This window comes from Eleutherodactylus coqui, chromosome 1 (genome assembly GCF_035609145.1).
Source record: "Eleutherodactylus coqui strain aEleCoq1 chromosome 1, aEleCoq1.hap1, whole genome shotgun sequence".
NCBI classification, from domain to species: domain Eukaryota; kingdom Metazoa; phylum Chordata; class Amphibia; order Anura; family Eleutherodactylidae; genus Eleutherodactylus; species Eleutherodactylus coqui.
The window spans coordinates 465,513,337-465,540,812 of record NC_089837.1 but is presented as its reverse complement, the minus strand read 5'-3'; the positions used below and the strand labels follow the sequence as shown (position 1 = coordinate 465,540,812).

Here is a 27,476-nt window from a genome sequence, read left to right as displayed (position 1 = left end):
TCGCTTTGCGTCAGTGAGCTGAAATGAAGTGACTAGCGAGTACTGACCGATTTCTTGCTCAGTGTCCTGTTGGTAACTGTGTGTACATGGGACGACTATTGTCGAAAATTGCTGTTCCAAGTGACTATTTGGCTGATAATTGCCTTATGTAAAACGTAGGAAGGGTCGTTGTTACATAGTGATTACATAAAAGTAATCACTTAAGTGAAAAGGAGTGTGGGAGATTGGGGAGTTTATGGTGACAATTTGGACTGGTGGAGTCCAGGACAAATACACTTCAAAGATCTTCTAATCAGAGTTTCCCCTGTGGCCCAACAGACATAGCCAGTGATTGCATGTTTACAGCCTTTGTATATGGATCCCTATGATACCCATGCTTTGTTTACAAGTCTTAAGGGAAGAAAAGTTTGGGAACAATTGATTTAAGCCATGAAAACAAAAAGGAACTCAAAATGACTGTAAGCAGTGACAAACAGTAATAAGAGACCAGATTAACTGAAATACAATATTTCCCTTAAAGACAATGTCATCAAAATTATGTTTTAGACAAGTTATATTAGAGCCTGCAATAAAGCCCATTGGGTGAAAAAGACAACAGGCTCTAGAAAACAATTGTCAGTTTTCTTTTATTTTTTGTGAAACATTAAAATACAAAATGCAGAGCAACAGACATGAGCCCCCATCGGTATATATTACCCCAAGGCTTTATCTTTCTTCTTTTAGTTTATTTTGGTGGCCTGAAAGCAATAATGTTGCAAACTAAACCAGCTAATATGTAATATAAAGTTAGACTAGACAGTCTAAAGCAATCAACGTGGTCAAGATGGCACATTTTAAGTTTGCACTGTTTAACTATTAGACAATAAATCTGCTCCAATATATTCTTTACCAGATTTGGGAAGTCGTTTGTCTTGCTCTGGTCCATAGGCAACTAGAACTTTTACATTCATCAACGTGTCCTTTTTGGGGTGGGAGGGGCTCATACTTCTGGGAGGGCACATAGTTTTGAAGGTGGGCATATAATTTTCAGGTGGGGGGCACATGTTTTTCAAGAAGAGCCTTGTTGTCAATATATCTTGCATTTTATGTATAAAGGATAGTGTTATAAATCCATAACAATGTTCTGATGGCGAGATCAAACAGTGACTCTTCTGGATTTCCTTTCAGCGTTCCATATCATAGATTACCAACTCCGCTTCAGTATGCTCCACTCTATTGGCCTTAAGGGAGAAAAGATTGCACATAAGTGCTAGCACTAGGAGGACCCGTGTGTCCTAATAAAGAATCCTTTTTCTGTTATCACTACTTGGTGGATTCTTTGTGCTTTTACAGATCCCTGTAAGTAGCGCTGGTGTACTTTTTTGCCCTTATGTGCAATCTTTTCTCGCTCATCCATAGTGGGTACTATTTGCCAATAGCACCCACCATCATCAGCAGCTCTCCGGACCTAGCCCCCTTGGATTGGCGCAACAAATTCCCACCATCCATCTATATATACACTGGAGTATATATAAAATTACTATAGGCTCGCTTGGATTTGGAGGTGATAGTGAGGCCTTTGCAAGTCCTCACTTATCACCGGGTAAGTCACATACATTTACTGGTTCACTTACCCTTTTTATTTCACTTTATTGGTTTCCGGCTGAAGCGCCCTCCTAATTTCTTCTATCTTCTATTGGCCTTAAGGATACTGCTCTCTCTTGATTTTCCTCCTACCTCTCAGACACTCATTCGATGTTTCGTGTGCTTTACTTCTCCTCTTTCTCTTTCTCTAGGTCCTCTCCTTTTTTCATCTACGCAGCCCACATTGCACAAACTATCAGAAGATTTGGCTTCCAGGACCATCTCTACACAGATGAGACCTATTTACACACCTCTTCCTGTGACAACACCCCTCACTACTACAAAACACCATTGACTGTATGTCCACTGTCTCTAACATCATATCATTGTTTGAAACGAAACCTTTCAAAAACTGAACTTCTTGTTTCCCTGCCATCTACTAACTGACTTAAACCCTATATGTCCACCTCAGTCTATGGTACCACAGCATGCCCGCTGTCTTGTGGTTATATTTGACTCCAATCTTTTCTTTGTTCCTTACATTCAATCACTTGCACACCCATGTCACCTGCACCTCAAAAACATTTCCAGAATCTACCCTTTTCTTACTGTGGAGACATGAAAAAAGCTCATTGCTGCCTTGATTCATTCTTGGTTGGATTATTGCAACTCTCTACTGATCAGACTCTAGACTATCTCTTATTCAATCTGTTGTCCTGAATACAGCAGCCAGACTCATCTTTTTGTCCAACCGCTACATTGATGATTCCACCATATGCCGATCACTTCACTGCTTGTCCGTCCACTATAGAATACAATTCAAACTCCTCACTCATCCACAAAGCTCTCCACAATGTGTACTTTCATATATCTCTCACTCATCCCTGTCTACCACCCTACCCATGCCCTCCATTCTGCTAACGACCCACGTTCCTGTGAATGTAAATCTCCCACTACTGTCTCCAAATTTTTTTCCAAGCTGCCCCACTTCTCTGGAATTCCCTAATATAATTCTTCTTGTGAGCAGGGCCCTCACCCATATTGTTCAACTTGTTTATCAGTTTAACACGGTATGAAATGTCTGATTTTGTCTGTTCATGTTCCGTCTGACATATAAAGTACTGTAGAATATGTTGGTACTCTATAAATAAAGAATATTATTATTAAAATACACAAAAGGGCAGTATAACACAAGCTCAAGATCACAGATTGGTGGTTTGGCTTCATAACACATCAAGAACAACCCAGGAACCCAGGATGACTTTATGTATTGGCATAAAATGCATGCAGAACGCAGCAGTGTGGCCTTTTGTAAACAACAGATGTTAATTTTATCGATATGGAGTTGTTTAAAGTGTTGGGCAAAGTCTTTAGGCATAGCACCCACTGTGTCAATTACCACTGGGACCACAACGGTTGGCTTATGGCGAAGACGCCGTATTTTGATCTTCAAATCTCCATATTTAGCCATTTTCTGACATTGTTTCTCATCAACCCTGCATCACCGAGTATAGCAATGTCAACAAGCCACATCCTTTTCTTTTCAATGATGGTCAAATCAGGCGTGCTATGGGTCAAAACTTTGTCTGTTTATATAGGGAAATTCCACAACAAATTGATTAAAAAGTTACTGCTAGCTATGATAGAAATGTGTCAGAACACACGGTAAATTGCAGCATGACACATATCGGGATACTTGGTCACTATAAAACCACCTACAATGGGCACATGAGCACCAGAACTGGACCTTGAAGCAATAGAAAACAGTGGCCTGGTCTGATGAATAACACTTTCTTTTACATTATATGGACATTTACCATCAGATGGGTCATTTATAGAGATGAGCGAACGCGTTCGTCCGAGCTTGATATTCGTGCGAATATTAGGGTGTTCGGGATGTTCGTTATTCGTGACGAACACCATGCGGTGTTCTGGTTACTTTCACTTCCTTCCCTGAGACGTTAGCGCGCTTTTCTGGCCAATTGAAAGACAGGGAAGGCATTACAACTTCCCCCTGCAACGTTTAAGCCCTATACCACCCCCCTGCTGTGAGTGGCTGGCGAGATCAGGTGTTCGCCTAATATAAAAGTCGGCCCCTCCCGCGGCTCGCCTCAGATGCGGTGTGAGTTAGATGAGGGACAGTGCTGTTTATACCGGAGCTGCTGTAGGGAAAGAATTGGTAGTTAGTGTAGGCTTCAAGACCCCCCAAAGGTCCTTATTAGGGCCACTGATAGCTGTGTGTTGGCTGCTGTTAGCAGTGGGATTTTTTTTTTTTTCTCAAAATCGCCTCTGCAGACCGTTGCACCTGGCATTAGGGACAGAAGTGCTGCATAGGCAGGGAGAGTGTTAGGAGTGAGTGTAGCCTTCAAGAACCTCAACGGTCCTTTCTAGGGCCATATTTATCCGTGTGCAGTACTGTCCAGGCTGCTGTTGGCTGTGCTGCATTTTTTTTGGGCTTCTCAAAATCGCCTCTGCAGAGCATTGCACCCTCCATTGATACTGCAGGGAAAGAATTGTATAGGCAGGGCCACAACACAGTTATTATTCATTGAATATACGCAGTGCTGCCTGTTGGTGGGAAAAAACTGAAAACAAATCTATTTGTCCAGCCTGTGTCCGTCCTTACGCCTGTGGACACGTGTGAGCTGCGTGAAAAACATTGCTAAATCATACGCACCCAGCTACGCTTTACTGCTGGCTTCGCCATTTGCTTTCCTTAATTGGGAAAAAAAAATACCTGCTCTCCAAGAGTTATAATAACTCTGCTACCCTCACGTTCTGTGACACATAAGCAGGGACACAGCGCAGTTATTAAACTTCGCAGGTTCATTGAATATACGCAGTGCTGCCTGTTGGTGGGAAAAAACTGAAAACAAATCTATTTGTCCAGCCTGTGTCCGTCCTTACGCCTGTGTAGACGTGTGAGCTGCGTGAAAAACATTGCTAAATCATACGCAGCCAGCTACGCTTTACTGCTGGGTTCGCCATTTGCTTTCCTTAATTGGGAAAAAAAAATACCTGCTCTCCAAGAGTTATAATAACTCTGCTACCCTCACGTTCTGTGACACATAAGCAGGGACACAGCGCAGTTATTAAACTTCGCAGGTTCATTGAATATACGCAGTGCTGCCTGTTGGTGGGAAAAAACTGAAAACAAATCTATTTGTCCAGCCTGTGTCCGTCCTTACGCCTGTGTAGACGTGTGAGCTGCGTGAAAAACATTGCTAAATCATACGCAGCCAGCTACGCTTTACTGCTGGGTTCACCATTTGCTTTCCTTAATTGGGAAAAAAAAATACCTGCTCTCCAAGAGTTATAATAACTCTGCTACCCTCACGTTCTGTGACACATAAGCAGGGACACAGCGCAGTTATTAAACTTCGCAGGTTCATTGAATATACGCAGTGCTGCCTGTTGGTGGGAAAAAACTGAAAACAAATCTATTTGTCCAGCCTGTGTCCGTCCTTACGCCTGTGTAGACGTGTGAGCTGCGTGAAAAACATTGCTAAATCATACGCAGCCAGCTACGCTTTACTGCTGGGTTCGCCATTTGCTTTCCTTAATTGGGAAAAAAAAATACCTGCTCTCCAAGAGTTATAATAACTCTGCTACCCTCACGTTCTGTGACACATAAGCAGGGACACAGCACAGTTATTAAACTTAGATAATTCATTCACTAGAGGCAGTGGGGCCTTTCGTTTTCCAAAAAGGGCAAAAATTATATTTGGCCTGCAGTCTTGCGCCAATTTATTTCCTGCCTGGGAAATCTAATCACTGGTAATACAGCATGCTGAGGGGTAGGGGTAAGCCTAGAGGACGTGGACGTGGACGTGGCCGAGGACGCGGAGGGCCAAGTGAGGGTGTGGGCACAGGCCAAGCTCCTGATCCAGGTGTGTCGCAGCTGTCTGCTGCGCGATTAGGAGAGAGGCACGTTTCTGGCGTCCCCACATTCATCGCCCAATTAATGGGTCCACGCGGGAGACGGTTATTAGAAAATGAGCAGTGTGAGCAGGTCCTGTCCTGGATGGCAGAAAGTGCTTCGAGCAACCTATCGTCTACCCGCAGTTCTGCGCCGTCCACTGCTGCCAATCCGAATCCTCTGTCTGCTGCTCCTCCTTCCTCCCAGCCTCCTCAGTCCACTACAATGACACCTGCTCAGGAGCGGGAACACTCCCAGGAACTGTTCTCGGGCCCCTGCTTAGATTGGGCAGCAGCGGTTCCTCTCCCACCAGAGGAGTTTATCGTCACTGATGCCCAACCATTCGAAAGTTCCCGGGGTCCGGGGGAAGAGGCTGGGGACTTCCGCCAACTGTCTCAACAACTTTCTGTGGGTGAGGAGGACGATGACGATCAGACACAGTTGTCTTGCAGTGAGGTAGTAGTAAGGGCAGTAAGTCCCAGGGAGCAGCGCACAGAGGATTCGGAGGAAGAGCAGCAGGACGATGAGGTGACTGACCCCACCTGGTGTGCAACGCTTACTCAGGAGGACAGGTCTTCAGAGGGGGAGTCAAGGGCATCAGCAGGGCAGGTTGCAAGAGGCAGTGCGGTGGCCAGGGGTAGAGGCAGGGCCAGACCGAATAATCCACCAAGTGTTTCCCAAAGCGCCCCCTCGCGCCATGCCACCCTGCGTAGGCCGAGGTGCTCTAAGGTCTGGCAGTTTTTCACAGAGACGCCTGACGACCGACGAACAGTGGTGTGCAACCTTTGTCGCGCAAAGCTCAGCCGGGGAGCCAACACCAACAGCCTCACCACCACCACCATGCGCAGACATATGATGGCCAAGCACCCCGCAAGGTGGGACAAAGGCCGTTCACCGTCTCCGGTTTGCACCCCTGCCTCTCCCCCTGTGCCCCAACCTGCCACTGAGATGCAACCCCCCTCTCAGGACACAGGCACTACCGCCTCATGGCCTGCACCCACACCCTCATCTCCGCTGTCCTCGGCCCCATCCAGCAGTGTAGTTCAGCGCACCGTTCAGCCGTCGCTTGCGCAAGTGTTCGAGCGCAAGCGCAAGTACGCCGCCACGCACCCGCACGCTCAAACGTTAACCGTCCGCATCGCAAAATTCATCAGCCTTGAGATGCTGCCGTATAGGGTTGTGGAAACGGAGTCCTTCAAAAGTATCATGGAGGCGGCGGCCCCGCGCTACTCAGTTCCCAGTCGCCACTACTTTTCCCGATGTGCCGTCCCAGCCCTGCACGACCACGTCTCCCGCAACATTGTGCGCGCCCTCACCAACGCGGTTACTGCCACGGTCCACTTAACTACGGACACGTGGACAAGCACAGGCGGGCAGGGCCACTACATCTCCCTGACGGCACATTGGGTGAATTTAGTGGAGGCTGGGACAGAGTCAGAGCCTGGGACCGCTCACGTCCTACCCACCCCCAGAATTGCGGGCCCCAGCTCGGTGCTGGTATCTGCGGAGGTGTATGCTTCCTCCACTAAAGCACCCTCCTCCTCCTCCTCCTCCTCTGTCTCACAATCAAGATGTGTTAGCAGCAGCATGTCGCCAGCAGTCGGTGTCGCGCGGTGTGGCAGCACAGCGGTGGGCAAGCGTCAGCAGGCCGTGCTGAAACTACTCAGCTTAGGCGATAAGAGGCACACGGCCCACGAACTGCTGCAGGGTCTGACACAGCAGACCGACCGCTGGCTTGCGCCGCTGAGCCTCCAACCGGGCATGGTCGTGTGTGACAACGGCCGTAACCTGGTGGCGGCTCTGCAGCTTGGCAGCCTCACGCACGTGCCATGCCTGGCCCACGTCTTTAATTTGGTGGTTCAGCGGTTTCTGAAAAGCTACCCACGCTTGTCAGACCTGCTCGTAAAGGCGCGCCGGCTCTGCGCACATTTCCGCAAGTCCCACACGGACGCTGCCACCCTGCGCACCCTGCAACATCACTTTAAGCTGCCAGTGCACCGACTGCTGTGCGACGTGCCCACACGGTGGAACTCTACGCTCCACATGTTGGCCAGGCTCTATGAACAACGGAGAGCTATAGTCGAATACCAACTCCAACATGGGCGGCGCAGTGGGAGTCAGCCTCCTCAATTCCTTTCAGAAGAGTGGGCCTGGTTGGCAGACATCTGCCATGTCCTTGGTAATTTTGAGGAGTCTACCCAGGTGGTGAGCGGCGATGCTACAATCATTAGCGTCACCATTCCTCTGCTATGCATCTTGAGAAATTCCCTGCAAACCATAAAGGCAGCTGCTTTGCGCTCGGAAACGGGGGCGGGGGAAGACAGTATGCCGCTGGATAGTCAGGGCACCCTCCTGTCTATTTCTCAGCGCGTACAGGAGGAGGAGGAGGAGCATGAGGAGGATGAGGAGGAGGGGGAAGAGACAGCTTGGCCCGCTGCTGACGGTACACCGGCTGATTGCCTGTCATCCTTTCAGCGTGTATGGCCTGAGGAGGAGGAGGAGGAGGAGGAGGATCCTGAAAGTGATCTTCCTAGTGAAGACAGCCATGTGTTGCGTACAGGTACCCTGGCACACATGGCTGACTTCATGTTAGGATGCCTTTCTCGTGACCCTCGCGTTGCACGCATTCTGGCCACGACGGATTACTGGGTGTACACACTGCTCGATCCACGGTATAAGGAGAACCTGCCCACTCTGATTCCCGAAGAGGAAAGGGGTTCGAGAGTGTTGCTATACCACAGGACCCTTGCGGACAAGCTGATGGTAAAATTCCCAGCCGACAGCGCTAGTGGCAGAAGGCGCAGTTCCGAGGGCCATGTTGCAGGGGATGTGCGTAGATCGAGCAGCATGTACATCCCAGGCAGTGCAACAGTCTTTAAGGGCCTGGCCAGCTTTATGGCTCCCCACCAAGACTGTGTCACCGCTCCCCAGTCACGGCTGAGTCGGCGGGAGCACTGCAAAAGGATGGTGAGGGAGTACGTAGCGGATCGCACGACCATCCTTGGTGACGCCTCTGCCCCCTACAACTACTGGGTGTCGAAGCTGGACACGTGGCCTGAACTAGCCCTGTATGCCCTTGAGGTGCTTGCTTGTCCTGCGGCTAGCGTGTTGTCGGAGAGGGTGTTTAGTGCGGCTGGGGGAATCATCACAGATAAGCGTAGCCGCTTGTCAACCGACAGTGCCGACAGGCTAACACTCATCAAGATGAACAAAGGCTGGATTTCCCCAGACTTCTGTTCTCCACCAGCGGACAGCAGCGATACGTAAGCAATACGTAGGCTGCACCCGCGGATGGAAGCTACGTTCTCTCTCACCATCCAAAACGGGGACATTTCTGCTTCATCAATCTGTGTCTAATATTCCTCCTCCTCCTCCTCCTGCTCCACCTCCTGAAACCTCACGTAATCACGCTGAACGGGCAATTTTTCTTAGGGCCACAAGGCTCACTCAAATAATTTTTCAGAACAATTTTTATAAGTTTCAATGCGCTTAAAAGCATTGGAACTTTAACTTGAACCAATTTTTCGTTACACTGGGCTGCCTCCAGGCCTAGTTACCACTTAAGCCACATTAACCAAAGCGATTAATGGGTTTCACCTGCCCTCTTGGCTGGCCATGGCCAATTTTTGGGATGTACATTAGTACTGTTGATACAGCAATTTGTGTGGGCCCTCGCCTACAGTGTAATCAAATTAATTTTTAGCCCACCTGCATTACAGCTGACGTTACCTCAGCTGTGTTGGGCAATGCAATGGGATATTTTTGTGTACCGCCGGTGGGTTCCAGGGAGCCACCCATGCTGTAGGTGCACACTGAGTTTTTAATACATCTGTACACTTCTAAAGAACCCGTCTGACCGGGGCATGCAGTGTGGGCCGAAGCCCACCTGTATTACGCACGACATTACTACCTCAGCTGTGTTGGGCAATGCAATGGGATATTTCTATGTACCGCCGGTGGCTTCCTGGCACCCACCCAGGCAGTGGGTCCACAGGGAGTTAAACCTACATGTGTCCACTTGTAAAGAATCCCAGTCTGACTGGGGCATGCAGTGTGGGCCGAAGCACACCTGTATTACGCACGACATTACTACCTCAGCTGTGTTGGGCAATGCAATGGGATATTTCTATGTACCGCCGGTGGCTTCCTGGCACCCACCCAGGCAGTGGGTCCACAGGGAGTTAAACCTACATGTGTCCACTTGTAAAGAATCCCAGTCTGACTGGGGCATGCAGTGTGGGCCGAAGCCCACCTGTATTACGCACGACATTACTACCTCAGCTGTGTTGGGCAATGCAATGGGATATTTTTGTGTACCGCCGGTGGGTTCCAGGGAGCCACCCATGCTGTGGGTCGACAGGGACTTCACAATAGGGAGTTGTACCTGCCTGTGTCTATGAATTAAAAAGCCCGGTCTGACTGGGGCATGCAGACACCTTGACAGAATGAATAGTGTGTGGCACATAGGTTCCCCATTGCTATGCCCACGTGTGCAGCTCCAGATGGCGGTGGCACAGGATTCTATTTCTCATTGCTTCTGTACAGCATTGTGGGCTATCGCTCCGCCACTTTTAAAGAGGGTCGCTGCCTAGCCGTGCCAACCTCTGCAGTGTATGCCTGCGGTCCCTCGTCATGGCAGACGCAATTCTAAATAGACATGAGCGTGGTGTGGCATGAGGGCAGCTGAAGGCTGCGCAGGGACACTTTGGTGTGCGCTGTGGGGGGGAGGGGGTGCGGTTGGGCAGCATGTAACTCAGGAGAAGTGGCAGTGGAGTGTCATGCAGGCAGTGATTGTGCTTTGTTGGAGGTAGTGTGGTGCTTAGCAAAGGTATGCCATGCTAATGAGCGCTTTTCAGAAGTAAAAGTTGTTGGGAGGGGGGGGGGGCCCACTCTTGCCGCTATTGTGGCTTAATAGTGGGACCTGTGAACTTAGGATGCAGCCCAACATGTAGCCCCTCGCCTGCCCTATCCGTCACTGTGTCATTCCCATCACTTTCCTGAATTGCCCAGATTTTCACACATGAAAACCTTAGCGAGCATCGGCAAAATACAAAAATGTTCTGGTCGCCCATTGACTTCAATGGGGTTCGTTGTTCGAAACGAACCCTCGAGCATCACGGGAAGTTCGTTACGAATAACGAACACCCGAACATTTTGGTGTTCGCTCATCTCTAGTCATTTACCATCCTAAACACATCAAAAGGTCAACTGTCTACAGCCAGGCCATCAGATACAACCAGATCTGTTCCAATCCAACAGACAGAGATGAACATTTACACAATCTCAAAAAAAACCATTTTTTAAATCAGGGCTACCATCCCACCTCAATTGATGACCAAATCACCAGAGCCACCAGGATACCCAGAAATCAACTACTCCAATACAAGGAGAAAGAAAAAAAACAGATGTGTGCCTCTAGTAGTGACCTACAATTTACAGCTAGAGGGACTAAGGAAGACTGCAAAGAAACTCCATCATACTCTACATGAGGATGACTGTCTGAAAACCATATTCCCGGACCCTCCTCTCCTATGTTACAGGCAACCATCTAATTTGAGGAACTTTATAATCAGGAGTGCATTACCCTCGGACACATAAAAAGGAACTTATCCCTGTAATGTAAGGAGCTGTAAGACCTGCTCACATGTACTGACCGCGGACAGGATACAGATTCCCAACACACAGCAGGACTATAAGATCCCTGGGACATTCACATGTTCCACATCCAATGTTGTGTACCTGATCCGCTGCAGTAAACGTCCTGTTGTGGGGCTTTATGTCGAGGAAACAGGACAAAAACTGAAAGCCAAGATGAGATCTCATCGCCACTAAATTGGAGAGGAAAAGATGGAATTACCTGTGGCAAAACATTTTTGTGGTTACGGATAGAGCTGATGAGTTATCCTACAGGAGGGCAACTTCAAGTCACAGTGTCACAGAAGAATTTGGGAGTGTAATGGAAGAATGGAATGAACCTCAGCCTGGGAATCTTCCATAAGTGGGTAATATGAAAGGTCTGAAGGTGATCAAGACAGGTATCACCCTCCCAATCATTTTTTGTTTTTTTGCTTTTCTCATAACAATTCAGAAATTGATTGTGGGAATGTTTCCATCCAATAAGTGGTGCTGCTTCTATATGCATTAGAGATAAGAGACATCATAAAACTGTCACATTCCTCAGCTCAGTGGACTGATTTAGTACTTGTCACTCTGCTCAGCCTGTCTTGTGTTTTTTAAGTCTCAAATTTCTGTGTGTAATCATTTATTTAAATCAAGAGGAGTGTCCTCATCCCCTCTACATCTGTATGTTATAATTATGAGCCATCCAAACTAGTTTCATTAATTAGCCTGAGGAAGGGGATATCCCAAAAGCTTGCTGCTACATCATGTATTTTTGTTAGCCATTGAAAGGTATCATATCTACAAGATTACATGGTTTCTCTTACTGAGAACAATCACAATAGTACTTAACCAGGACAGATTTAGCAGACCTGAAACTTTAAAAACTGACTTCTGGCACATTGACAGTGTAACTTTTAAAGGGGTTGTACAAGAATTTTAAGTTATCCTCTATCCACAGCATAGGGAATAACTTGCAAATCAGTGGGGGTCTCACCACTAAAACCACCGCCGATGTCAAGAACACGGATCCCATATCCCCCATCCTCCTCACTGTGGGGTTACTGAGCCCCCCACAGTGAGGAGGAAACTCGGGTATTTAAACTCGGGTACCACTTATACTCGGCCAGCGCTCCCTTCATGCTGATGTCACTGCATAGGAAGAAGTGATCCCTGCAGTCACTGGAGAACCAGACACAGGAGTCTCGCTCTTGAAATTGGCGGGGTCTTATTGGTGAGACCCCCCACTGATCTTCAAATTATCCCCTCTCCTATGGAAGGACAGAATGGTTGTGAGGCAATTTTAGGTACTGGGAAAACCCCTTCAATGTAATACTATTTTCTATTTCTGATTGATTCCAAGATTCTGATTACTGCATTCGTGTTCAAGTAGTACCTTGAGAATAGCAAAGTTTCTACTTTTTATGTTGTAATATGTTATTCTATAGATGAATATTATACAGGCAAGAAAGGTTATACACCACGCTGCGTCCCCTTGTGCAATGCAAAGCATTTGTTTTGCTAGCAGATTATACAATAAGTTGAGGCTTAGTTCAGGCACATTAGATGTGTTGGAAAGTCTGGCTAAATCTGACCTACAGCAATACTTTCCATCAGTTTTTCTCTCTTTGGCCTTAGTACTGTGGAACTATCCCTGAATACACTGAGAAAAATGAGAAAATGGCAATTATTAACAGGAGAGAATAGCTGTATCAGCTGTCCCAATATGAGCAAAGGTCCTTAATAATTAACACAGCTGACCCAATGTATAGATGCTTGCAGCAGCAAAACTCAGCACATACCTCATTTCTGCTGAATATATGGTACTATGACTTGTTTTTGTGTAATTTACATAATGATTCACATGGTCAGGCCAAAGTTGGTGGAGGCAGCAGGGTGAAAAAAAATTGATGGAGGTACGTCTAAAAACACATCACATCCTATCCCTTTAAACTGATGGAGTAATTATGCAACTGTAGGTCTTTACAGTTGCATACATTTGCCATGGCACATGTGGTATACTTGTGTTCTTTTTGTATGCACTTGTTTTAAAAAGTACTTTTCAGCATGATGGCATATGAGTGTACACTACAGTAGTATAAATTTAAGGTAATCGTGTCTTATAATGTGTGGGCAACTTAAAGGGGGTATAGCAAGTAATAAAGTTATCCACTTTTCATATGGTAACTTTATAAAAAAAAATAAAAATATTGGTATTTATATAGCACTGACTTTACTTATTTTATTTACTACCCACCACCAAGCTGGGTACTCATTTCTCCGACCTCGGAAGGATGAGTGAACCTTAAACCTGAACCAAGCGGAGCTTGAACTTGCAACCTTCAGGTCATGAGCGAGAGCTTAGGACTGCATTTCTGCTGCCTTAGCACTCTGCATCACTCAGGGCTCAAGCACATTTTATGATTGGTTGGGGTCTGAACGTTGGGACTTCGACCAATCCTGAGAACTGGGGTTGCGATGGTGCCCACCGGAATGGAGAAGAGGTCATGCATGCAGCTTGCTTCTCCATTCCTTTCAATGACAGCACAAGAGATTGATGAGCGCTCAAACTCAACAAATTTGGCACTGTCATTGAAACGAATAGAGCGGTGGCACACATGTGCATCTTCTACTTCATTTAGGAGTGGACCATCATGACCCCCGTTCTTGGGATCAGTGGGGGTTCCAGTAGTCAAACCACCACTGATCATAAAGTTATTCCCTAACCTGTGGATAGGAGATAACTTCGTATCTTGGTAAAAGTACTAATTAATAATAAAAAACAAAAATGTAGAACTTTTTAATACACTTTGTTAAGCTTTACGACTCGCTGCCGGTGTCCTCTTTCCCCCACTGCACCTAGTTTACACCGATGTCTGATTGGGTCTTGTCCACAACACTTGATCATAGCAGCCAATCATTCTATGACAATATAATTCCCTATTGAATGTTCTAAGACCACTTTCACACAGCAGTATTTTGCATCAGTATTTGTAAGCCAAAACCAGGAGTAGGTCGAATAAACAGAAAAAGGGCAAATTTTTCCAAATAATGAAGCAAAATACTGGCCAAAATGCTGCCGTGTGAAAGTGGCCTTAGAGTAGTGGGAATGTCCTTGGTCTTGTGCAAACTTCGGGCAAAAGGAAATTTCCACTTATTGCAGTAAAGCGTTACACATCTGAAAACGTCACATTGTGTAACCAATATCCTTGGTATAATCTGCTTTAGGAATATTCTTTGCTCTTTGTTTCATTCACAAAAATGTTATCAACCCAACAGCAAAAATAGAATAAACAGAATAAAATTGAACAAATCCCACAAGATATGCAGTGTTTAATGTTGCAGCTGATACATTATCCTTGTATCCTAGCTATGTGTTACATATAGTCTATTGAATATCTTTTTTTACTATTGAATTGGACTTGATAACATGAGCCATGTTGCATATGGAGGCCTTCAGGGTCCGGATATGAGAGATTAGAGTCAATCCTTGAAAGTCATTGGGTAATACATTTTACTAATATGTTAGGATGTTTCGCATAGAAGTTTCTAAATGTGTCTCTCATTTCACTGTAGGAGGCCTTGCCAGAACTTTTTTATATGAACAACAGACCAATATTTTATCTCTATGAGAAACTGATACACTGAAGAGTTTCTCAACCTCACACCATACTGTTTAAAGTAATACAACATTTAAATAGCGCCCCTGTTAGGGTATTTAGATGTCAGAGCGCGATCTTCACTTGGGACCCTCCTCTAGGAGCTAGAATGGACAACCACTCTATGAGAGTGACCCCTGCACTGGTGGATTCAGTAGTCATTGTCTGGCCGCAACTTCCTCAGCAAAATTAGTTGAAAGTGCGAAGACTGCAGTTAATGGTGGTCAACTGATCCCCATGGCAGCTCCTGTCAGAAACGGCTTGTCTCTGATGAGACAAATGCTTGATGAGTTAGTTGATGAGTCAGTTCACTAAAGATGCTTCAGTCAATCACTAGCCTTAGAAGTCTTGTGCCATTTATGCAGACATGACTGTTGAGGCTAGTGATTGGCTGAGCAGGCACGTGAACAGTGAATGGTACGTGGCTGCTGCAGGCGTTTCTGGGACCAGACTGGCATGACCCTGGAGCCCAGGGTGACCATTTGAAACATGAGTATAGGTTTTTTCGGTATTTTATATTGTTATCAGCTGTATGGCTTTTTAAAATCTCAGACAACCCCTTTTAACAGTGAAAACATACATACTGAACCATAACTATCTTAAAAGCTATGGAAATTTTTGTTCCTAAAAAATGAATATACACATATCTTCCGTGTAGAAAAAATTATGCACATATCAGGTTTTTTTATTGAGTTTTCCTTCTCATGCATTTAGATAGCCTCATACTTGCTTTTCATGTTCTCCTACATTTAATTTTCAAGATCAGGGGTATTCCCATCCCTGATCTGTCGGTCTCTCTTATGAATGCACACAAACTCAGCTCCTTCTCCCCTCTTCTTTTTCAGAGGCTGTGTAGCATAACCATGTATACTCAATAAAACACAGTTATCTCTCTATATATCTCAGCCTCTCTCTGAGTATTGGCTGGTCCTGTTCCCCTTTACTGCTGATAAGAGCAGGAAATCCATCATAAGCGAATTACATCCCTCTTTAATAGTAGCTTGCTCTGCTCTCTGACTTCATAATTCCCCTCTGTGATGTTTTTTTGTTTCAATATTTCTACTGAACGCTACAATTAATTAATAATATAAAAGAAATATGATACATGCTGAATGTCTTCACATTTGTCTTTGCAATATTCATAGGGTTTAAACGGAGTATCATTAAAAGTTAAATTTAAAAGTATATAAGTATTAAAAGTTACATTTTGTGGATAGCTACTGTTCTGTAATAGACCTTATCAGTTACGTTGTTCATCACATAGATATTTATGGTCTATATGAAGTTCAGTGACTAGTTGTCTATCTATAATTAACAGTAAGAACATGCCCTGACGGTGAGAGACTAGAGGATATGTGTTGCTCTTATTGTTGGTCATAGATTGCCAAAGTTCATAATAATGGCCATACATAGTGATTAGAGATGAGCGAGTATACTCGCTAAGGCACATTACTCGAGCGAGTAGTGCCTTAGCAGAGTATCTCCCCGCTCGTCTCTAAAGATTCGGGGGCTGGCGCGGGTGAAAGGTGAGTTGTGGCTAGGAGCGGAGGGGGGGGGGGAGAGAGGGAGAGAGTGATCTCCCCTCCGTTCCTCCCCGCTCTCCCCTTCCGCTCCCCGCCGGCCCCCGAATCTTTATGGACGAGCGGAGAGATACTCGGCTAAGGCACTACTCACTCGAGCAATGTGCCTTAGTGAGTATACTCGCTCATCTCTAATTGTGATCATCTTTGCCACATGAGAAACTACAGATGACCATATATATTCTGGTTGTCATTCTCAACAACAAATCTATGCCTAACATAAAAAATCATTTACAATGTGCTGATTGAGTTCTGTCTTGTTTTGTGGCCTGGGTGGAGGCAATGAATGTTGAAGCTTCCACCTAATTGTTTATGACAAACAAAAGATGGGCATCAGTGAGCATGCACAGGGGTTGGTGCATGCTCACTGGGGTGTGTCATGAATGACCTTCCATTTTTGCCAATGACCGCACCCATCAAAAATTGAACAAAGCCAACATGTCAGATAACTGTGCTAAGTCAGAATCTATCATGCTATTTTGTGTTATTCAAAGAATGACTACTTTTAAGATTATTATAGAGGGTTTAGTTTATAATCTCTTACGTTGATGAGTACTGCAAAGAAGTCCAGAAATGCCAGGAAAGGGTCCAACAGGTTGTCTTTAAGGGATTGTATAATCTCAGAATTTCACCCCCTGTGTATCCTGAAGCTTGGTAGAGGTGGCCACGAATGCGCGCCTCTGCTCCACTCATTTCATTGGGATCACTGGAGGAAGTTGAGTGTTTGAACTCAGTTTTCTTTGGCTATCCCATGGAAGTGAATGAAGTGGAGGTGTGCATGTGCAGCAACTAGGATGCTCCAAGGGTGAAATCTCAGGATCGGTCGGACCCCTACTAATCAGCAAGTTATATCCCATCTTGTGAATAAAGCTAAGGACACCTTTGGGGCATTTTTTTATTACTTAAATCGATGTATTTTGGGCTGAAAATAATTTTTGTAATAGGGTTTAATTAAAAATATTTGCACCATTTGTCTTCTGCATCTCCTATATATTATCGCACATAGGAAACTTCAAAATGCATTTCACAAACAGATGTGCCAATGAGCTCCTCTGATCGCTCAGTCTTCAGCTTCCCTCTCATCTCCTAAAGGATCTTATCAACTTTAGCATTTTTAACAAATTGCTATACAAAAATGATTTTCACCCCAAAATACATGTATTTTAGTCTTAAAAAAAAATCCCCCAATGGTATATATAAATAGCGTCTACAAGGAAATAACGTCTACAGATTAGGAACATAACTGAAGGTTAGCTTTAGGACTCAGTTTGGGTTCATTTACACTCTTTTACGTATGTTTCTTTTTCTATTTATAACTTGTAACTTACAACTTTATAACTCATAACTTTGAATTCCATCATAGAAGGCCAAGTTGGCCTACTGCAAAAAAATGTCATAGAAATCCATATGTTTTAACAAATTGTGTTAGATTGAGCGAAAAAACTTGAATTGTTCAAAATATATGTGCATATTTTCCATCTTCATGTCTGGGATGATTTAGTGATCCTGCACTGAGCAGGGGGTCGGTACCGATGACCCTGGAGGTCCCATCCAACTCTACCAGTCTATGATTCTATGATTCATATATACTCATTAACGGAAATAAAATACATCCAGATAGAAATGTTGGATTGCTGCAAAACTTGGTATTCAGTTATGTATCAGGCAGATATGTACATGATTACAGTTGTGGTCTGATTGGACACAGGGTCTTGCCACCAGAGGACGTAGAAGTACTTCCCTTATTGTCCTATAAAAAGGCTCCCAGAGGCTACTTTTGTGTTGTATACCTCTTGCTGAGAGATTGTTGAACCCTAGTCATGACTCTATGACGCACTCAAAGACATGTTGCCCAGTTAATTGACTTTGTGAGGGGCGGCATCATTGGAATGAGAGAAGCAGGATAGTCATTTCAACAAATTATTCGCCATCTAGGCCATTCCGACCAAGCTGTTAGGAGGTATTTCTAAGAGTGGTTGTTTACTTGAGGGCATGAACACATGGCAAACAGGCTCCAGATGGCCCAGACAGACCACCAGTAGAGAGGCTAATTTTATCTGACAACATGTATGAGCAGATCCAAGTTTTGTCACACCATCCAGATACTGGTGGCAACGTGATTATACAACCCTATCTCTGTCTGGACTTTTTCCTTAGCAGTAGGAAATTTGGTGCCACGGCACCCATTACGTGCCCTCTCATTAACGCCACAATACCTTCACCTTCATTTGCAGTGGTGTTGTAAACAAGAAACCAGGAGTGCTACAGATTGGAACAGTATCATCTTTAGTAATGATTCCAGGTTCTGACAATAATTCTAGTATGGAGTCCTCGGGGTGAGCGCTTCAATCATGCCTTTGTTATGGAGTGATACACTGCACCCTACCCCAACTGCTGGTGTGATGATCTGAGGAGCCATGGTATATGACAGTTGGTCTCTCTTAGTAGCGATCGAGGGACACTAACAGCTCAGCGACCTGTGCTGGAAATCCTGTGGCCACATGTGTTGTCTTTCATGGCAGGGCTTCCAACAGGCATTTTTCAGAAGGACAATGCTTCCCAGTAAGGCCTCCAGCAGATTGCCACACTTCCTTGGCCTGTCAGGTAAGCAGATTTATCACCTTTTATGGGATCAGCTAGGTTGCAAGTTTTGGCAGCCTCTGAGTGTGCATGGTCTAGAGACCCAATTGCAACATCTCTGGGCAAATGATCTGCTGGATAACATATGGAGCTTGTATGCCTCCATGCCCAACCGTATCCCATCAAGTATCCAGGCTAGATGCAGCCCAACAGGGTACTAGAGCCTCCTTTGAATTGTACAGTTTTACCCAAAAAAAACCATATACTTTTGCTCTAATATTGTATCACTTACAGATGTAGCAAATGTTAACTTGGTATTACATGCATAATGATAACTTAACTTCAGTCTGCTATCATAGTGTAAATCGAGTTATCACGATGCACCCGTCAAGTTAATGATTGCTATATCTGTACATAAATCATCATTACATTCACACATATAAAGTTTCATTAAATTCCCACAACTTCTTGGTATATTATTTCTCAAAGTGAGTGTTGGGGCTTGAAAACCCTTCATTTGCATCTGGTGTTTTTTATGTGGAATCCACTTGAAAATCTACTTTTTAGCCAGAACTAAAGGAAGAACTACGCCAACATTGAGTATATAAATTTTCAATTGCATTACAGCTGTATTTACTTTACATATTAAGTTGAGGTTCTCAGTGCACATTTTAATCACATTTTGAGAGCCCAACAATGTGACTTCAGCGACATATTCAGATGGAACTCCACTAGAGATGAGCGAGTATACTCGTTAAGGCACATTACTCGAGCGAGTAGTACCTTAGCCTTATCTCCCCGCTCGTCTCTAAAGATTTGGGGGCCGGCGGGGAGCGGCGAGGAACGGAGGGGAGATCTCTCTCTCCCTCTCTCCCCCCCCCCCCCCCCCCCCGCTCCCCGCCGCAACTCACCTGTCACCCGCGCTGGTCCTACTCGCTCGAGCAATGTGCCTTAGCGAGTATACTCGCTCATCTCTAAACCCTACACTAGTTGACTTACCTCTCTTAGATTGTCGGACCTGAAAATGAACTCAAGGCAAGTAGGATCCATCTGTATTCTATAGTTGGGTGATCAATTTTTTCATTTTGAAACCTGAAATGAGTGGTGACAATTATTGTACATCGCTACAGATATGTTGGTGCTATATAGGTTACAGAAAATAAAGTAAAAAAGAACAAACTGCTGAAGCACAATGAATCTTGGAATCTGATTGGTGGCTAAGGGCAATAGTGACGCTTCTTGTTAGCACACTCTTTTAGGCCCATTATGTCTTTATGTTGCAGTGTGCAAGCTGCAATCAGAAAGTGCAGCTGGGGGGACGTCATGACATCAACTCTAGTCCATGCGACTGCACTATCGGCGCAATGAGTTCCTGTCACTGCAGAAGTTCCCTTAGGAATCGTTTGTTGAGAATCCCTTACTGTTTGATGCTCTTGTCACGTCCGCCGGGCGCATCTCGCCACAGCACGGACGCAGGGTGACGTTCACACTGAACGTAAGTATAAAACACCACGCAATGCGGGACAGTGAGCACCACTCCAGGTAGATGGAAAGAATGTGTCCCTACAAACATAGTGAGGAGTCCCTGGCTGCAAGCAGAGTTATTGTCCTGATAAGGACAGCCCTGCTGTCTTCCTCTGGGCCCTGACTATCCCTATAACAACTCCTGGAGAGATGGACTGGCACCGCAACGCAAACAACAAAGGGTACCAAAAACAACAGAAAGGAATAAAGCAACACTTATCTGTAATGGGAGCTATCACCCAAGAATGTCCCCAGCTCCAACCTCTCCTCTAGTGAACTGAAATCAACAGCAAGAGGAAGAGGGCTTGGTAAGAATATAAAGCTCTCCACACCAGCTGATAGGTAGAGCAGCTAGCAATCTCTGCACAATGTGTATTAACTAGAGATGAGCGAGCACCAAAATGCTTGGGTGCTCGTTACTCGAGTCGAACTTTCAGTGATGCTCGAGAGTTCGTTTCGAGTAACGAACCCCATTGAAGTCAATGGGCGACTCGAGCATTTTTGTATATTGCCGATGCTCGCTAAGGTTTTCATTTGTGAAAACCTGGGAAATTCAAGAAAGTGATGGGAATGACACACAAACGGATAGGGCAGGCGAGGGGCTACCTGTTGGGCTGCATCTCAAGTTCCCAGGTCCCACTATTAAGCCACAATAGTGGCAAGAGTGAGACCCCCCCCCCCCCGCACTGTCAGCATAAAGATCGTTCTCCTCTGCCACAGCTGTAACGGCTGTGGCAGAGAAGAACGATGTTAGCCCATTGAATTCAATGGAGCCGGCAATACAGCCGGCTCCATTGAAAGCAATGGGCTGCCGGCGATCGCGGGATGAATTGTCGGGAAGGGCTTAAATATATAAGCCCTTCCCTGCAATTCATCCAGAAATGTGTAAAAATAAAAGAAAATATACTCAGCTTGTCCCGGCAGAACCATGTTAGCCCATTGAATTCAATGGAGCTGGCAATACAGCCGGCTCCATTGAAAGCAATGGGCTGCCGGCGATCGCGGGATGAATTGTCGGGAAGGGGTTAAAGGGGTTGTCTCGCGAAAGCAAGTGGGGTTATACACTTCTGTATGGCCATATTAATGCACTTTGTAATATACATCGTGCATTAAATATGAGCCATACAGAAGTTATTCACTTACCTTCCCTGCGCTGGCGTCCCCGTCTCCATGGCTCCGTCTAATTTCAGCGTCTAATCGCCCAATTAGACGCGCTTGCGCAGAAGGGTCTTCTGCCTTCGGCTCGGTTCGGCATCAGCGGCGTTCTGGCTCCGCCCCCTTCTACGCGTCATCGCGTAGCTCCACCCCATCACGTCTGCTGATTCCAGCCTCCTGGAATTAATTAATGCATTAATATGGCCATACAGAAGTGCTTAACCCCACTTGCTTTCGCGAGACAACCCCTTTAAGTATATAAGCCCTTCCCTGCAATTCATCCAGAAATGTGTAAAAATAAAAAAATATATATACTTACCTGGTCCCGGCAGACAGAGTTCAGTGCGGCCAGCGGCAGTCCTCCTGAACTGCTCTGAACAGCTGTGAGTAGTATTCAGCAGCCGGGGATTTAAAATCCCCGCCTGCTGAATGAGCTGCCTCTAATTGGTCACAGCCTGACCAATCAGAGGCAGATCTCACTCACACACCTATTCATGAATTTATGAATGGGTGAGTGACTGCTGCCTCTCATTGGCTCAGCGAGACCAATCAGATGAGAGGCAGCAGTCACTCACCCATTCATGAATTCATGAATGGGTGTGAGTGAGATCTGCCTCTGATTGGTCAGGCTGTGACCAATTAGAGGCAGCTCATTCAGCAGGCGGGGATTTTAAATCCCCGGCTGCTGAATACTACTCACAGCTGTTCAGAGCAGTTCAGGAGGACTGCCGCTGGCCGCGCTGAACTCCGTCTGCCGGGACCAGGTGAGTATATATATTTTTTTATTTTTACACATTTCTGGATGAATTGCGGGGAAGGGCTTATATATTTAACCCCTTCCCGACAATTCATCCCGCGATCGCCGGCAGCCCATTGCTTTCAATGGAGCCAGCTGTATTGCCGGCTCCATTGAATTCAATGGTCAGTGCTCATTTAATCAAGACGAGTACCGCGGGGTGCTCGTCTTGAGTAACAAGCATCTCGAGCACCCTAATACTCGAGCGAGCATCAAGCTCGGACGAGTATGCTTGCTCATCTCTAGTATTAACCCTTTCTCTGCATAGTAACTGGGTGACAGGTCAGACCCTGTGTCATGGCCACCATGCCACAATGCCACCGTGACTGACAAGCCACGACAGTTCCCTTCCCTGCTTCAACATCTCCTGTGGTGTATGAACTGATTGGCCAACAGGGAGGTATTTTCCCTAGCCAGCCAATCAGTTTTAATGGAAGTGTATTTACTCTGGGTCCGCCTCTACATGGGTGCCGGTTATTTTCCTGCTTAAGGTGTCTGCTACGCATAAGTGGTGATACTCTTAAGGTGATTTTAGACGTAATGATTATCATTCAAAAAATCATTCAAATGAGCGAAAGTGAATGATATCGTTTGGTCTAAACTCGCGCCAATCAACAAACGATGACGATAATCGTTCACCTTTTAATCACTGTCCATTTTATGCAGGCAAAGACACCAGTATCAAGCCAATCTTTGTATCTCTGGAATAGTGAAGGGATGCCATGCAAATAGTTACAATCTTTATGGGTCTTGGTTAATACTTCCTGTGACAGTTTTATAAGAACATTTCTACGATTTCAAAATATTCCCAGTATGCCGAGCCAAAACAATGCAACTACAAACTGAGACTGTTTCCACATTACAGGAGCAAATTGTAGTTAAGGCGAACGTATAATAGAACAAGTTTTTTCCACAGAGTTTAGCCATGACGCAACAAGCCACAACGACGCCTCAAACCTCACCAGGAGGCCTGAGCCTTGCGTCAGAGAAAGGCAAATGCTAAGGGTGTGAATGTCCCCGGGCAGGGTGGCATTTAAAAATGTATTGCCAAATACTGAGGCGGAGCAACTCAAACAGTGAGATTGTTGATCCCTCAGCAGATGTTTTCACTGGTCCGCAGCCAGACTGCACTTACTGACCATAGCAGATCATCCAAGTAATTCACTCTTTATGCCATTTCTGCTTTAAAGGGTCTTGTAATAGAAAACAATTCAATCTCCTTCTGCCGTACTGTATAGTAGACTTTGTTCTGTATGTTCATACTATATAACTTTCAGCTTTTATTATAGTTCTGCATGTTTTTAAGTATCATTCTAGTTATTTCTACAGTTCTAGAATTGTTTGCAGAAATGTATTAAAATTCAAAAAGTCAACTTGTACATTATGTTCACCTTCGGATAATCTCTGAGAAGATGTAATGAGTTTGCTATCTTGCGGAAATAGCTCCACTCTAGCTTGTGGACAATGTTGGGAACTGCAGCTCATTTCCATTCGAGGGGAGCTGAGCTGCAATACCAAAACCAAGAAAATGGACAAGATTGGTGATATTTCTGGAAAAAATAGAAACATTTCTCTACCTGTCCATGTCACATAATTAACAAACTAATGACACAGTCTGTATGCCAAAAGCCCCTTAATTAACATACTAGGTTTGATGGCACTAGTCATGAAAACACCTATAAAATAGGATCTCTGTTCTAGGTGCGACATAATTTGTTCTGTTCACACATTTGGTACCCATCACGCCAATGCAGGGCTTATCTTACGTAGCCTGCATGGGTATAGATATAATGTTCATGCAGGACATATATACACACAGTATATTAATAAGTACAGTAAAATATATTAATAAGGAAACCTGGGGAACCGCTCCTAAACCTGATTTGGATAGCTCCTCATCAGAAACATGGGGTGACCCTGATTTTCCCTAGTTGGTAACTGGCAGCCATGAAGAGAACAATGCAGCTGTGTGCTCAGCTGGGCCTGTGATTAATCACAAGCTGGGCTCTGCAAACAGCTCCTGGAGGCCCTTTTACCTGCAAATGAAGATGTTAAAGTGTTAATGGCCAGTTGTTTGAAAGATTATCGGCGTGTATAAATGGGCCTTTAGAGTCCTTTTACATGGGCCGAAATTTGTTCAGATTCCTGCATCCAGCAGGAATCCGAATGGTTATCATTCAGTGTAAATGCATGCCCCAACTGAACGACAAACAAAAATTAGTTCACTTCTCGTTCGTCGTTGATTTTATGCATGCAGAAAACTGAACGATGGATCTGTCCGTGTAAACAGGTAGTTGTTCGCTTATGAGCGACTGCCTGGTTACTGTGAATAGTTGCAGGCAGACCGGAACAATCCACGCCCTGCTACACCTCCATTTACTAGTGATGCTCATTTCTGTGTAAAAGCACAGGAATGATTAATTATCGCAGAGAAGACAAGTCGTCCTGTGTTAAACGGTCCTTAGATTGATAAATAAGCAGGTCAAAATGAGGAACTGCTGGTCTTCAGACGGAAATCAAATAGGAGTTAACCGGGACACAGACTGTAGTCAGACAGGGTGTCAGACAGGAGTCAGACATAAGTAAACCAGGTATCAAACAGGTATCAGACAGGAGTAATGCAGGAGTCAGACAGATATTAAATTAACAGCAAGTCAGACCAGACCAACTAATTCAGGAGTATAACTGGTGCCAACTGAGAGGAGGGGCTGGAAAAAATATACACAGACTAATGGGGACTAGGCTTCCTACCTTCTAGCCAACCAATCTACCCATTAAAAGCAGGAGATGTCCCACTGTTGCCACCCAGTGCTGAAATGACAGTGAGCATGAGCCAACATCAGGATGTAGTAGGCTGGGGTTGATGGCATGATGTCACATGGGACCGCATCCTCACTCTTCACCCAGCGGCGCTGTGACAGTATTGGTATACTCCAAGAGAATTCATTTACAGGCTAGCTATTATTCATTGAACCAACAAATTGGAAAAAATGATTTTCGTTTCTAAAGTAGGACCTACAAATTTAAATCATATTAGATGCAATTTTAAATAAGAAGAAAGCGCCATATCTAAAAATTTTGAAAAACAAACAAAATCATCTTTAAAACGCTGCATTTCAAAAAGGGCAATTATGCTCTGGTCATCAAAGCACAAAAAAAGTCAAGTTACGAACGGCATAGGCAAGCTAAAAAACCAAAAACCACTGAATGTAGGACAGGGGTCTGATTAGTTTGATCTGCATTGTATGTTCCTGCATACTGGGAATGCAGGAAGTCAGAAATACGTAGCGATCGTCACCGTAACCCAGTCGGAGAAAAACATTCATATAACACTTAATATGCCAAATGCACAGTAGCAGCACACTTTAACTTAACTTTTCAATGACTTCATGAAGTGTCAAACTTAGTTTGCTGCAACGGTATCACAAATAACCCTTTGTATCCTGAACCCATTATATTGGTGTATCTTGGGTCAAGATTCTGTCAGTAAGGCCCAATGCACACGGACCGATTTGCATTGTGGAATCCAGAGTGGGAGTCCGCCTCCGGATTCTGCAGCAGATACCGGTCATAGTATGCTATGTAAAAGCAGGTTTCCATGCACACGAGCGGAAATCCATAGCGATTTTCCACTTGTAGGGAGGGAAATTGCAGGATGCTGTATTTTGAGCCGGATTCCGCGCGGATGGTTTCCATTGAAGTATGATTGTATGATCCGCGACCCATCTGCAGCTGTCACTGCCTAGAGACATTGCTGCATCAACTGTACTGCGCATGTGATGGCCGGGACATCCGCATTGCAGATGAAGAAACACTGCGGACAGGTCCGCAGGGGTCACCTGGTCGGATTCGGCTGCAGTATCCCACATGTGGAATCTGACCGGCTGTGTGCATTTGGCCTTAGTGAAAGTTTTCCTTGTAGCCAGAGCTTTAGTATATATTAATGAGGTTGTCTGGGTGTTACAGCCAGTCAGAAGCCACAATGGTCACATGTTGTTCTCCTGGCATCACAGCTCAAATGTTGGGAGCCATGATGCCAGGAGAATGGCATGTGACTGTTGCTTCTGATTGGCTGCAAACAGAACCCAAGGGGACCGCCGGAACTGCAGCGCTTGTTTGCCCGGGCAGCAAATTGGTAAGTATGGCTTCTTTTATTGTTTTTACACATTTGCTGCCATTTTTTTTAATCGTACATACCAGGACAATCCCTTTAACAGCAAACTTTATCATTACCCCTAGGGTATACTGTATATCGTGACCCTTGTTTCCTATGTCTCTACCTACTACTACTCCGACTCTATCGTCAAAATCCAAAGAACTGTTTCTTACCAGAACTGCCTCATTCTTTAGTTTAGAAACTCACATTTTCCTACCAATCCCATAAATTTATGCTCACATTTGTTTCTCAGTTTTAGTAACAAGGAAATTATAATAGGATTTCCCTGAAGGTTGTGTTTGTATTCATTCTTCACATATACAACGTTAAAGTAAACCATATGCTTGAAAGTTATTGGCCTCTGGGAGGGTGGAGGCATATTACGGAGATTAAATGAAATAGTACAGAAAAGGCCTTGGCCATGTATTATGTATTTGTTGCCTTATGCTTTGAGACAATATGTATAGCCCCTTCTTCAAATTCTAGGCACAGTGTCAATTCTCACATACTTGATTGTATGAGACTATAGAGCTGGTCGTAAAATTCTCAGTAAAAGAAACAAAGTCGAATAAAATTTTTTTTATAAATGTACAATTTTTATTGTAAATACATTTCATGTAATTACTGCTACCACAGCTCCCAGATGGTGCTGACTTGATTGGCTGAGATGGCAACATGACTGACAGCAACGAGTTTGTGGGCATCGATGGAACTTGTGCATTACCCGCCAATGTACTTGGTAAGTAAAAATCTGAAGTATAGACATATCATATAGTACTGGGGTCCATTGCTACTAATAATTGTGCTTTGTACCTTATATTAGATTTCATGGAAGGAGCTACACTAATAATTTCCATCTGTGGCCCAGAATAATTAGTTGATAGGCAGAACGGTGATGGATTTTCTGGCGAGCCATACAAACTGT

General features: G+C 45.0%; 1 long non-coding RNA gene across 1 annotated transcript in view; it reads left to right on the top strand.

Moving 5' to 3' along the window:
• The window catches only part of LOC136613072 (uncharacterized), a 58,117-nt gene extending 30,853 nt beyond the window's left edge, over positions 1–27,264 (top strand). The window contains exon 3 of the long non-coding RNA XR_010790443.1: positions 27,188–27,264. This is a non-coding gene — a long non-coding RNA (uncharacterized lncRNA). The remainder of the gene's footprint in view (positions 1–27,187) is intronic.
• The last annotated feature ends 212 nt before the right edge of the window (positions 27,265–27,476 follow it).